The 14,192-nt window shown below is 44.8% G+C and overlaps 1 protein-coding gene across 2 annotated transcripts in view; it reads left to right on the top strand.

Moving 5' to 3' along the window:
• SPRY3 (sprouty RTK signaling antagonist 3) overlaps nt 1-14,192 on the top strand; it is a 44,222-nt gene that overhangs the window by 24,184 nt on the left and 5,846 nt on the right. The window contains exon 1 of one of the 2 annotated variants that reach the window (XM_042480377.1): nt 2,561-2,690. The exons of the other annotated variant lie outside the window; for it this stretch is intronic. The gene's annotated coding sequence lies outside the window, so the exon portion shown is untranslated. Of the gene's footprint in view, nt 1-2,560; nt 2,691-14,192 lie in introns of those variants that run through there. 2 annotated transcript variants of the gene reach the window in all.

Consider the following 14,192-nt stretch of genomic DNA (forward strand, 5'->3'; position numbering starts at 1 on the left):
TTCAGTCCTTTTCCAAGTCTATTGCAAATCATCCAAAGTTTCAGAGCTTTTAAAAGGGCAGACTTTGTTCCAAATTAATCACACCAACATTTTCTATGCGCAGGGTGGAAGTGACGGAACAAGATGACCACCCCAGATGTGTACATGCCACCCTCCATTCCCTCCCCCAGCTCAGAGCATTTGGGCTGATTCATGGCAGTTAATTATTGGATTGCAAAGACAGAACCAGAGCTGGAAGGTAAATGGAGGGGAAGGGAAGGAAAGCGAGCGAGCGAGAGCAGAGCGCTAATGGATCTCGGAAATAGCTCTAAGCTCTCCCTTCCCTTTGTTAGTCTGACAAGGAAACTTGGAGCTAAGGAGGATTCTTGGCTCCAAAATTAGCTGCTTTGCCTTTTTCCTTTTTTAAAAAAAGCATTTTCAAAAATAAAATGAAAACAGAGCAAAGGAAATTGCTAAAAATCCAAAGGTCAAAAATCAGCTCAACTCACCGCTTCAGAAGACTGTTAGGGAAATGATTTAAACCTTCCAAAAAGAAAGAAAGGAAAGAACAGTACAAGTATTATAATAACATTATTTTATTTTGGTCACGTTAGTAATACTGTCATTTAACTATCATCCTTTTAAGCTCAGGTGAGGAACCATGCAGGGTCAAAAGCTGCATTCACCTCTTTTTGTGCATCTCTGAATCCTTATAGAACATACCTTGTGATTTGTCCCAAACCAGAAGTGATGTTCTGATCCTTTCCATGACGAAATATATGCTCTGACCAAATGAGGCTACATTCATATAACAGAAAGCAGGAAAAGTTTCTTTTTTAAAAGGAAGGGGAGAGAAAAGGGATCTTCAGTGTTTTTAAACTTAAAATCCAACCAATACACTGCAGTGATGCTTTTATTAAGCCAACCGAAAGGCACAGCTTTCAAGGCAGATTCTTAATCAAAGATGGTAAAAAATCATGTAGTGGAAAAAAATTGTTACTTTGCTTTCCCTGTGTGTTTTTAAAAGCATCTTTGCCCGACGAAGAAGGCAGTGAGATTCAAAGGCTTGCTCAATGTATTTTGTGCCTTTTGGTTGGTCTGACAAATATATCATCACAATGTTGTGAGGTCGAAGGCTTTCATGGCTGGCATGCATAGTTTTTTGTGGGGTTGGGGGGATATGTGGCCATCTTCAGAGAAGATGCCAGCCACAGATGCTAGCAAAATGTCAGGAACAAACTCTTCTAGAACATGGCCACATATCCCTCCAACCCCACAAAAAACTATAGCATCACAATACCACCACAATATTTATTCTGGATTATTTGCACTGTCTTGGTATTTACAAGTGGTCTATAAATGCTAAAATGAAGCATGCATTGGCTTGAATGGATGTTTGATTTCTCAAAGCTGTCAGATGTGAAAGCACCTCCAGAGAAGAGCTTGAATAGGCTTCTTGCTTTCAGCAGGAAAAAAGGCAGATTATGGGTATGAATATTGCTCTCATCTTCCCTAGGTAGCCAGTATTGAAAGTGTAGAGCTTGGGGAAGTGGCTTTTGGGGAGACAACGTCTTAAAGGACAGAAAGGTCAATGCCAGTCAGGACCAAAGGACCCTGTGATGTGTCTATCTTCCACACCTGGCATTTCAGCAACAATGGTGCTGGAGAGCAAAGACTGCCTTTAAAGGCATGCAGTCCCATGCGCATGGCATAGTAGATTGTTGGACTGGGACGCTGACAAGACCAGGGTTCGAATTCTTGCTCGACCATGGAAACCTGCTGGGTGACCTTTGGCAAGTTACATTCTCTCAGCTTCAGAGGAAAGCAAGGGCAAACTCCTTTCTGTGAAGGAAACCCTGTGCCAGGGCCGCCTTAGGGTTGCCATGAATCATAAAGGCTAGCATTGTGTTGAAGATCTGGCTTTAGAAGACTTATTAGTATGTTTCAAAACTTATCTTTGGTCACTATTCTTAAAATTGATAAAACTACAATTAAAAAATGATCTGTGGCCTGGGGATGTTTAGCCTGGAGAAGAGAAGGCAAAGAGGTGATATGAGAGCCCTGCTTAAATATTAGAAGAGACGTCATATTGAGGAGGGAGGGAGCTTTTGTTCTGCTGCTCCAGAGACACAGAGCAATGGATCCAGAGTTACAAGAAAAGAGATTCCAGCTCAGCATTAGGAGGAACCTCCTGAGAGTAAGGGCTGTTCAAGAGGGGAAGACACTCCCTTGAAAAGTGTTGGAGTCTCCTTCCTTGGAGGCCTTTAAGCAGAGGCTGGGTGGCCATGTGTCAATGGGGAGGCTTTGAGGGAGAGTTCCTGCATGGCAGAATGGAGTTGGATTCTTCCAACTCTAGGATGCTATAATGATTCTATGATCTGCAGCCCAACGAAGTTAACCTATTTTAATTTGGAAGGCGGGGAGGGCGGGGCCAAAGGGGGCGGGGCTACACTCCTTTCCCCGCCCCCTCCCTCCATTCACTCTCGGGCTCCATTCACAAAAAGAGAGGCAGAGGCAGCTCCAGCGGCGCCGCCCCTTTGGAGGCAGGCTTCCCCTTCTGCTGGCGCTGGAGCGGCATCGCTCTCCGTGTAGACGCAGCCTCAGGGCTTGGGATGGAGCAGGGCTAGCCGAGCTGGAGCTGCCTCCAAGGGAGAAGAAGGAGAGAGGCTGAGGATGGCATCCTGGCCCAGGAGGGCATCCTTCCCAACCAGGTGGGCATCGCCTCTTCCCTCGGTGGAGCCTCCATCGAGGTTTCTTCGTGGTTTCTTCAGGGACTGAGCCAGGATTCGAACCCAGGACTCTTCGGCTGGAGGCGAAGAAGGGATCGAGGTCTGGGGAGGCTTTTGCTCCATGCCACTCCTTGCCTCCCCATCATCCCAGCTCCTCCTGGGCAGGCTTTTGGGGGCTCTTATGGGGCGAGGCAGGGCGCTGGGAGGCAGGAATGGATGTTTCTTGTGGCTGCATCCGCACTGCAGGAAGGATCCGGGGTGATACCGCTTCAGCCGATCTCTGGCGCAATGCTCTGGGGTCCCGAGATTTGTAGTTTAGGGAGATAGTAAACCTGCCCTGAGCCAGAGCAGTCCAAGCGGTGACAGACCGGATCGTTTCTGCAGTGTGGCTGCAACCGACTTCGTGGAGTTTTCTTGACAAGGTTTCCAAAGAGGAGGTCCTTTCGTCTTTCTTTTCTTCCTCAGAGGCTGAGAGAGTGTGACTGGGCCAAGGTTTCCAAGGACACAGGTCCCCAGCCTCAAGCCACTACTACGAGGTCTTTTTTTGTAAACTCTAGGGCTGGATCTTCTTATATCTTACAAGGTTATAAGGGGGGGGGCTCTTTGGGGGGGTCTTCAGAGTAATGTCTGGGGAATGGGTGACCCCCATCTTCTTCTTTCTCTGGTTTTCTTATCCCCTTTTTGTGTCCATTTCCTAGCCTGGATTGGAGATCTTGGTCTCCTTCGGGTGCATCTACACTGTAGAAATAACGCAGTTTGACACCACTTTCCCAAGGCACTGGCTCCATCCCTTGTGATTCTTTGTGGCGGGGGCTGAACGGTACTTATCTAGGTGTGCTGTTTTGATATTTCTTTTTGAACGATGCTTTTCTTTAACTTCTGTTTCAATATGAGTTACATTGAGACACATATAAAACTCACCTATTCATTATTGAATCACATGTTAAGCTTTTGTAAGGGATGTTTCGGTTTTGGGTTTATCCCTCGGCGCAAGCCGCCTTGAGTCCCCCCTTTTGGGAGGCAGCTGGGACAGAAATCCCATCAAAGAGTTGATTTGGGATGTGTAGTTTTGACAAGGTCCTGAACCTTACAGTTCTTCTATAGAAAACCCCATTTTTGGGTATCCTAACTTTTGTTCATTTCTGAAGTACGGTTGGAAGCCTTGCCTTGTTGAGAGTGATACAAAAAATTGGGTGTTAGATGTCATTGCTGTCCACTGATCTACCAGCAAATCCAGGTCTATTTTCTATCCAGAGTGCAGTGCAGCATGGCACAATCATTTCCTTTTGAATAAACCTGGTATTCTCTTCCTTCAAACTAATTTTTCCTTGCCCTGGCGGCACCCTTGGTACAACCGCCCTTTTAAAAAGAGTGTGTAAGTGTGACTTTTGAAGGCATGGATGACGCATCTATGATCCACTATCTGGGGATAATAGATGTTACTGTCATTGGCCAACGGAAACCTCAATGCTGAAAGGCAAAGAAAATGGGCAGCTCAGAGGCACGAGAGCTTCCAAGGATTGTTTTGTTTGACTGCCCACTTGGAAGAAAATATTGAACTAGACCAGGGCAGACAAGTTGTGGTCCTCCAGCTGTTGTTGGATTGCAGCTCCCATCCGCCTTTACTGTTGTGTCTGTTGTGATATACAACTCAGTAGCATCTGGCAGGCCCTGGGCTGAGTGCCTCCAAACTCAATGGACCATTGAGCCAATTCTGCAATGGTCTTCTTTCAATTTTTCGGTGAATGAAGTGTCCCTCCTTTTTTTTTTTTTTTTTTGGACAAGCAAATAACCTTGGGGAGTGCCATGGAAAAGGGAGGACAAGTTTGGGGATTGTGGTGTTTGTTGGTAGCTTAAGGCGATCTGAGGATTAGGGTAGTGTCCACCTTTGCCATTCCATGCAGCCGCCTGGAGACATTGTTTGAGTCAGGAAAGAGGAAGGTATGGAGTTTTCCTAACTTTTAAAAATGAGATGGGCAAACTTCTAGATTCTTGAGGCATTTGGAAAGGCACGATCCTCTTACAAAGGCTTGGAATGGTGGCTGGAGATATGACAGATGGATGGGTTGGGTAGATCCACCGTGGGCCATGATGAAATGAGGCGAAAGCGGTTTGTGGGATGCAGGGAGGTTCGTGAACGGTAATATAGTGGAGAATTTTGATCCTGTGGGCAAAGGCCATGATGTGGATTTTGGAGAAGGATAAAGTAATAAGGCAAGGCACGGAGAGAGATTGTTAATCTTCAGTTGACTGAAAGACATTTCCTTCTTAGCAAAGGTCAGGGAATTTGCTGCCTGTGCATATTAACAACCCTAGGTGTGCATTTCTATAATGCATTCCAAATCCATGATGCACACAGCACTGCTAGATCCTTGCAACAGCCCTGCAAGGTAGGCAAGGTGTATTACCTCATATTGCAGATGAGCGCTGAGACAAAGAATAGGCCACGGTTTCCTTTTGAACGCTTCCCGCACGATCCTGTCCAGCCTTGCTCTGGAGAAAAGCCGGCCGTATTTGTTGGCGCTCACGCCTATTAAATATACATAGGCTTACAGCCCTGGTGAGTTTGTGACTGAGACAGGATTTGATTGAGAGCTTTTCCAGCGTGTAGTTAGTGCTCTTAGCCGGTGCTACACCAACATTCATTGATCCGCAGCTGCAAGATGCAATCAAGATCAAAAGTATCCAAATTCGTTTCCATTGGGCCACACCCTTTTAAATGGAACCAATACGGTAGTCAAGAAGATGCTGTTAAGAAAGAAAGATGGTTCGCTTCTTGAATCTGGGGGGGTATTTAAAAAAAAATCATTCCATGTATTTGAAATAGGGAGAAATGTTTTACATTTTAGGTTCCTGTCTGTCTATATCTGAGTAGTACATACTCCCAAATTCCTTGTTGCAGGGAAAAAACACCTCTCCATGTCAGCCAACTCCAGTCATCCTCAACCACCATGGGTCATGCTTACTGAGGATAATGGGAGTTGTGAAGTTGAAGGCTTTCACGGCCAGCACCCATAGTTTTTTGTGGGTTTTTGGGGCTATGTGGCCGTGTTCTCGAAGAGTTTATTCCTGACATTTCGCTGGCATCTGTGGCTGGCATCTTCAGGGAATGCTGGCATGGATTGCTACTTCCATTCCAGCAATCTCTGAAGATGCCAGGCACAAAGGCCGGCGAAATATCAGGAATAAACTTTCCTGCAACACAGCCACATAGCCCGAATAACCCACAAAAAACTATAATGTGAGTTGTGCTTCACATTTGAAAGGCTCTTAGTGGAGGTAGGCTGGTCAAAATAGAAATATCCTGTGTAGATCAAAAGCCTGCATCCATTTACTAGATCAGCTCTTCTGCTGATGTAAAATATTACCTGGATATTCTTGAATGAGCAGCTGGACAACCAGCAAAAGTTTATGTGATAAAATTGGGAAGGGGTTCAATATAAAAGGTGGCTAATAGGTGGGTGACTTTTCTGAGTGGCCTTTGTTTAGGTTGATATGTCACCTTAGCAGAGAAATCTTTCCTCCTTCCCCATTTTCTACCAAGTGTAAGGACAATAAGAGTAAGCTGTTTGATTTTTCCGTTTACATCTATGGGAACATGAGTGCATTTTTATATTGGATTTCATCCTCCTTCCCTTTTTAAAGTCGGCCCAGCCTTTAAAAATAAAGTACACAATGCAAATGGTTTATAATCTCTTGTAGGGAGAGGAGGGACACAGGGGTTTAAACTTGTCTGGAAGCCCCTTGTGCATAATCTGTGTTGTAAGATAGGGTGGATTTAACAAATCATAGTAGAGAATGTGCTGTGATACTCTACTTTTATGTTTGGACATGCTGAAAGTGGTAGCTGCGTTCGTCCATACCAGCCAAACAGCCTAGCCTTGTGATACGTTAAAAACGAAGTGATGTATTTTAGCATGGGCTTTTGTGGATTGCTTCCCCAGATAGGTACACTAATAGCCCTCCAAGTGCATGTGGTGCATCAGAGGAGTTGAGATGCAAGCGAAATAGGATTTTAAAAATGGCAATTACATTATTAACACAGGCCAGGAGCAATCGCTATACACATTCTGGCATCACTGGCAATATATTTTGGTCCTGGACACCATTTTTTGAGATAGACCATTGGCTCAAGTCAAGTCCTTAGGTGTCCCCATCACTTCCCACTATCTGATGTTTGGGATCATGGTTGGTCTATATGAAGGTCTGTGTCTGCCTCTTCAACAGAGCTCCATCCATCCATCCATCCATTTATCTGTCAGGACTGCTTTTAGCATCATTCTCAATGGCTTGCTCTGCCGTGGCTTCCATTCCCAGATGATGTGCCTGCCAACTCCCTTCTATTCACCCTCTTCCTTCTTCCCTCTTTCCTTTTACTGCAGTATCTATTTCAGTCCCTATTGCCGGCTTCATCGCATCCAGAATGGCAAACAATTTATTGTCATTCAATCCTCTCTCTCTCTCTCTCTTTCTCTGTCCCCCAGTTCTGTTCGGTGCTGGAGAATCTTGCTGGGTCCTAAAGGCCATCTGGACAAAACTTGGCTTACTGGGGCAAGTTTTAAAAAAATAATAACTGGCGGTCTTTGTGTCTGGAACATAGGAGGCTTACTTTGGCTGTCAATTCATTGGTCCATTTTAGCCCAGCATTGTCTACAACGGCTTGCATTCCTCAACCTGGCATCATTCCCACCCCCTCCGGCCTTTGGTTGATCTACACAACTTGACCACAAATTGTGAACATTCTTCTGCTTCCCGTCCTGGAGAAGTCGGAGGTTAACCTGGGATTTTCTATGTGGAAGGATGTGCCTGTGATGGTCCCTTCCTAACAGGTGTACAGGTAACTGAAAACCTATGTCAAGAGGAACTGGAGATGTCCACTTATAGTAAAATCTGTCTTTCTGATTTACAGGAAAATGGGGATTCCCAGGGAACATCATCTCACAGTAGAAGAATTGTACCCATGTTCAGCAAATGCCTTTCCACTCATTAAAAATAGTAATTTCCTAAATTTTTATTAGAATTTTTGCAGATCAAATCTGTCTTTTTTTTTTGGTCTTAAAAGTTGCTGATAGGAAAGAACCAGCTTTTGGAAAGATAACCCTTTCCCTGGTAATTCTCTCGAATCCTCAACAATATTGTTTTCCCTAAACCCACCTTTCTCCCAACAGTGGGACTCAAGGTGGCGTACAACATATTTTTTTAAAACAATACAGATTTTAAAACTGTACATTTAACTTGAGTAAAAATAATAATAATGGAACAGTTATTTAAAAGTCAATTAAACAATGTATAAAGTTTAAAGCGTTAAAATTAATCAAAAGAGTGTACAACCCATAAAACAAGGCAACACACCATGAAAAGACCATTCCATTCAGTTTTTAAAAGCCAAAAGGCACAAAAATGTTTTAATTCGCTCACAGGAGAACAAGGATGGGGCCATGTGGGCCTCCCTTGGGACGGAGTTCTTAAGTCTGGGAGCAGCCACCATGAAGGCCCTCTCCCTTGTTCCCACCATCTTTCCCTAAGAAATATTGGACGACAAGGGGTTTTTATCAGAAAGGTGTGAGAAGGGAAAGCTGGATTAGGCAAAGGCAGGGGAAGATGACTGTGGCTCTCCAACTGTTGCTGGACTGGCTGTTCCATCAGCCATGGCCAGTATACCCAATATACCCAATGGTAGGAGACTATGGGAAATGAAATCCAAAAACAGAATGACGGGCACAGATGTAAAACACAGCCTAGTGGATTGTGTTGGCTTTCAGCAACTTGAGCATTGCAACTCTCCTTCTGAAGAAGTGATTTAAAGCTTCAGCTCAACTGCTCATGGCAGTGACCTGTTGGACTTTTAACACTGTGATTTTGAACTCAAGTGCAGACATGTGCCATGGACTAGTTCTTGCAGTTATGTTCTTGCAGCTTTCTTCCAACTGGGCCTTGCTGCTGGACTGAATCTCACACCAACACGGCAAACCTAGATGTGTCTACTCAAGAATATCCCCCATTGAGTCCACTGGGCTTGCCCACTCGACTTGAAAAAATAGCATGTTTCACCTTCCAGGTAGCTGTGATGAAATGTAGCCCACTAACTTGGGGCAGGATGTAGACAAGAAATATTCAACATTCAATATAGTCTCAAAATCTACATTAGAAGCTGATGTAAGGAAACAGTCCTTTGCAACTTTAGCCTGCGGCAGTGGTTCAAGTCTTCCACTGCAGGAACAAAGACATGAGAATGCCCATATAAATCTTGTTCACCATTTGTTGAAATGTAATATATATAGAAGGAAGGACAAGCTCAACAGGCCTGGGATGCTCCTGACCTGACAACCTTTTTATGGTGTTTCTCCCCTTACACTAAGCTGGTTGTCTTCTCTGTTCATTGAAATCCTTCTACATTGGAATGTGTGCATGGTTGTTGCTGTTGTTGTGTGCCTGTAAGTCATTTCCAACTTATGGTGACCCTATCATGGGGTTTTCATGGCATGATTTGTTGCCATCCTCTGAGGCTTACCCTTCCCAGTAGGTTCAGGCAAAAGCAAACTGCTGCAGCATCTCCTGGCATTGTATGCTTTTCCTCATTAATAACTTTGCCCTCTTAATCACACTCTGATGCTGCTTGGCCACATCATATGTCCTGGTTTTCATCTGTGAAAAGTTGAAGGACGTGGAATTATAGGGCTGGCTTTGATTTTGGGAGCACTGGAGTCCCATTGAAAGTGGACTGGAGAAGAAGGTTAGAGAATTCATGTACTGCTACATCTCTGCCACTCTTCCTTTTGCACTTCCCAGATGTAGAAAAGTGGAGCTGGCAGCAGTTTCTTCTAGTCTGTTGTAACTAACTACTCTGTGCAGCCCAGTTGTTCTTTACTGCTGTGAATTCCTGGAAGAGTGAAAGCCTTGTGTGCATTTTGCTGCCTCCTTGGTGAGAAGGAATAGAGATGAGTCGATGTGCATGAGCATATATGTGCATGTGCATGAAGGTACAGAAGTTGAACTGCTGAATCATAAAGAGACAGCAAGTGGTCATCTGTCACTGTAAAACAATCAAAGGAGACTTTGTTATTGTTGTTATTTGCCATTGAGTTGGCTTCCACTTATGGTCACACTAGGAAGGAAAGACATCCAAGTGCTCTGGTCATCAGTACCTTTGCTCAGGTTTTGCATACTCAGGGCTTTGGCTTTCTTGACTGAATCAATCAATCTGTAATGTGGCCTTCCTCTTTTCCCATTGCCTCCCACCTTACCAAACATTATTGCCTTTTTTCAATGAGTCTCATGAGATGTCCAAAGTACAATAATCTCAGCTGAGTGCTGTCACACTGCAGAATTAATGCAGTTTGACACTGCTTTAGCAATCATGGATCCATTCTATTGGATCCCCAGAATTTGTAGTTTGTTGTGGCACCAGACCTCTCTGACAGAGAAATCTAAAAATTTCATGAAACTGCAAATCCCAGAATTCCATAACATTGAGCCGTGGCAGTTAAAGCGGTGTCAAGCAGCTTTAATTCTCCAGTGCAGATGCAACCTTAGCCATCTCGTTTTCTAATATGAGTTCAGGCCTGATGTGAACTGAGGTGTACATGTTTATTATGGACAAAGCTTTTGTGGACTAAAGTCCTGAATCTAGAAGCAGAGGAGGAGATGGGACTGTTGAGAATTGTGGTTAAGAAAGAGGAAAGGATGGATGTAGAGCTTTGGAAAGTTACTGTTTTGGACAACAGCTTCCAGAATTCTGCAACCATCAGAGGGAGATTTGAGAGCTCCTTAGGGAAGCTTGAGTGGGGTGTATGTACCCACTTTGCTGTTGATACCACTATTCATTCATTTGGGCCCAGTCCTTTCCATCTCTAGGGCTGCATCTGCACTGCAGAAATAATCCAGGTTGACACCACTTCCCATGACTCTGTGAAATGGGATCCTGGGAACTGTAATTTGTTGTAGCACAGCTCTCTGACAGAGACAGCTAAATGTCTCACAGAACTACAGTTCCTAGAATGCCATAGCATTCAACCATGGCAAAGTGGTGTCAACCTGGATTATTTCTGTAGTATGGAGGCAGCCTTCAAGAGACCTGGATGGTGAAGGAGGGAGGCAAGGTGTGTCATCCTAAATGCTCCTTCTCTTGGTTCTTCTTTCTGTTTACTCTCTCATAGAGAGGATCTAAACAGCTGACAGCTACAAGGAGGGGAACCAGAAATGGTCTGGGGATCTTGCAAAGTTGCTTGACAGCTTTACGCCCAGGCTGTGTAACAGGATGGGCTAAGAAGAAAATGTTACAATAGTAAGAAATACCTCTGAAATGTACCACAGTGGCCCTTGTCACAATTCAGGAAATTAGTTCCTGGGCACTTCTGAGCCGTATGCCCTTGGTCTGAAGGTTTTATAAAACCATTATAACAACAAGAATCCATTGGTAGGAAAGACTGCCAAGGCATCTCTTGCCCTCCAAATGCTTCCTATAGTGATTTTGGTGAAGAAAATTAAATCTTTATGCTCAGGCACTGAGAATAAAATGCTAGCATCTGCCTAGGGTTCAAATTAAGCTCCAGATTTGCTAGGTCTGGTGTTGCTAGATCTGTGTTGTAAGGCTTCCTGAATCACTTCTCTAGAGCCCAAGATGTATTCCTGTGTGGATAATGTATGTTAGAGGTGGGAAACACATGTAACCTCCACAATCCTTGAATGCACAGCATAAGTGCTGTATTTTGGCAGTGCTAGGAGCACAGCATGCCAAAAAGTTCCGTTTTTTGTATTAAAACAAGGAATTCCAGGAGTGAGTGTCTTGTTTCAGAAAATAACCTTACTTCTTGGAAAACCCTGGGAAATGGTATTGTCTTCTCAGGCAGGGCACCCACTCCCACAGTGTCTAGTTTTAGTGTAAAAATCAGGTTTGGGTAACCAGAGGTAGATTGGTTTGCCAGTGTGCCTTTGGTTGTTGGCAGTACTCAGTGGAAGCATGGTGTACAACTGTGTTGGGATGTGGTGTTTGTTGTCACTGCTCTTGCGTTGATCCCGACTCATGACAAACTTGTGGATTAGACATCTCCAAGACGCCTGTCCTTCACTGCTCTGCTAGGCTCCTGCAAATTGATTCCCATGACCTCTCTGATTGAATCCAGATGTGGCCTTCCTCTCTTCCTTCTGTCCTCTTCCTTTCCTAACATCATTGTCTTTTCTAATGATTCATGCCTTCTTGGGATGTGTCCAAAGTACAACAGCCTCAGTTTGATCATCTTGGCTTCCAGGGAGAGTTCAAGCTTGATCTGTTCAAGGACCCAGTTGTTCGTCTTTTTGCCCATCCATGGTATCCTTCACACTCTTCTCCAGCACATCTGAAATGAGTTGATTTTCTTCTTGTCTGCTTTCTTCACTGTCCATCTCTTGTACCTGTACATAATGATGGGGACTACTATGGCTTGGGCGATTCTGATTTTAGCATTCAGTTGTATATCTTTACTTTTAAAGATCTTGGTGCGTTACAGACCGCCGAATTGCGGTGGTCTGCTGCCGCCGCCACCTGCACCATCCAGGAGCCGCAGCCTTTAAACGGCACGGCTCCTGGATGCTGCCGAGAAGGAGCGTGGAAATCGTGCTCCTTCTCAGGCCCTGGAAGAGGCGGCACAAAGCGCAAGGGGCGCATTTGCGGCGTCATTTCCAGGGCGACACGTGCAGATGCAACGCGTCCAGCACATAAAGATGGTGCCGCCCGTGTGTATAGGGCGCCGCCATCTTTACGCCCTGTCACGTGCTAGGGGTGAGGCCGGTATGGATGCTAGGTCCTCGGCCAACCCCTAGCACATGACGGGGGCGTATTAAAGGCCCGTCTATAGTTCTTTCATAGCTGTCTGATCTAGGAGGCATGAAATTCATCCCCATGCATGTTAATATTGCCAGCCATGAATGCATCCTGCTGGTGACTTCCAGGTGTCCACGTTGCCCTACATTTTTGTCTGATGTGGACATTTGTATTCTGTTGAAGGTCACAGAAGCACCTGTAGTGCTCTTGTAAGCGCTCATGCAGATGCACATTGTGTATTTTACATTTCACATTGCCGTTGTGCAGTTCACATTTGTTTGCGCATTCGGTTACACAGTGTTGCAGTTCACTAATGTACAATTGCCACACGACTCTGTGGCTGCATGTAGATTGCCAGATTGATGCAATTTGACATTGCTTTAACTGACATGGTACAATGGTATTGGTAGTTCTGTGAGTTATTTAGCTTTCTCTGTCAGAGAGCTCTGGTGTCACAACAAACCATAATCCAAGGATTCCATAGGATGGAGCCATGGCAGTTAAAGCTGTGTCAAACTGCCTTCATTCTGCAGAATGCCATCAGGCATAGTGCAGGATCTCAGCCATACTTTGGCAGATGCAAACATTATACAAAATATGTCTTATGGACCTGGGCTCCTAAACCATTCAAGTGCCTAACAACATCCCTGTCTCCTTTCCTTATTCTCATCCTAGCCTGAAGGCTTAAGACCCTTTCAAGGAATCTGGGCTGGCTGCTTTTTCTTTGAGGGGAGAAGCACCAAATTTAGCCCTAGCTTTTAGCTATCAAGGGCACATAGTTCTTGATCTCGGTGCTTCTTCAAGGTCAAACTAGCTAACAGAAATCAATCGTCTCACTGCCTCCTTTCTCCCTCCCCTTCTATTGCTCAGACAGCTTTTGTTACCAGCTGCATCTTGGCTTCATTGACTTGAGCCTCACTTTCCTATGTAGGCATTAGTTGGCTGACCTTAAAAGGGTGGCGGGGAAAAGCACCCGAGCTGGAGAGAAGTTGCATCTTTTTAGCTATATTGGACTTGGTTTTAAATTGTAAGCTGCCTTGAGTCCCTATTTTGGGGGAAAGGGCTGAGATATAAATAAAGTGAAAGATAATGCTAATAGCAGCCAATATGCAGCAAGAGGATTTCACCTCACCAGCCAATCTGCTTACCCATTACTATATTTTACCTGCTCCCTGGTAGCCTGGCCTTTGGGACTCTACACTGATGCTACTGTCCCAGTGCTCCTGTGCTGTACTTGTGCACATCAATCTGCATGTGGGCATGCAGCCAGTATGGCAGCCCCTGAATATCTAGGTCTCAAAGAGGGAAGACCATGCTCTGACCATGCGTTGTGAATGTGAGAGAGGGAGGAAGAAGGTGGGTGCAGGAAGAGACAGTGTGTGAGAGTGGTAGGGGCAGCACTGGTGAATGTATAGAAGAGCCACTTATTCATTGACAAGAAAGAAAGACGTCACCAGCCAAATAAGGTGGCCATAGGACAAGATAGATATCTGGTCGGATATAATCTAGACTGGCAATCAGTATGTAGAGAGAACTTGTAGCACCTTTGAGACTAACTGAAAGAAGTTGGCAGCATGAGCTTTCGTATGAAAGCTCATGCTGCCAACTTCTTTCAGTTAGTTTCAAAGGTGCAACAAGATCTCTCTATATACTGATTCCACAGTCTAACACAGCTATATCTTTGA

This window comes from Sceloporus undulatus, chromosome 7 (genome assembly GCF_019175285.1).
Source record: "Sceloporus undulatus isolate JIND9_A2432 ecotype Alabama chromosome 7, SceUnd_v1.1, whole genome shotgun sequence".
In the NCBI taxonomy this organism is placed as follows: Eukaryota; Metazoa; Chordata; class Lepidosauria; order Squamata; family Phrynosomatidae; genus Sceloporus; species Sceloporus undulatus.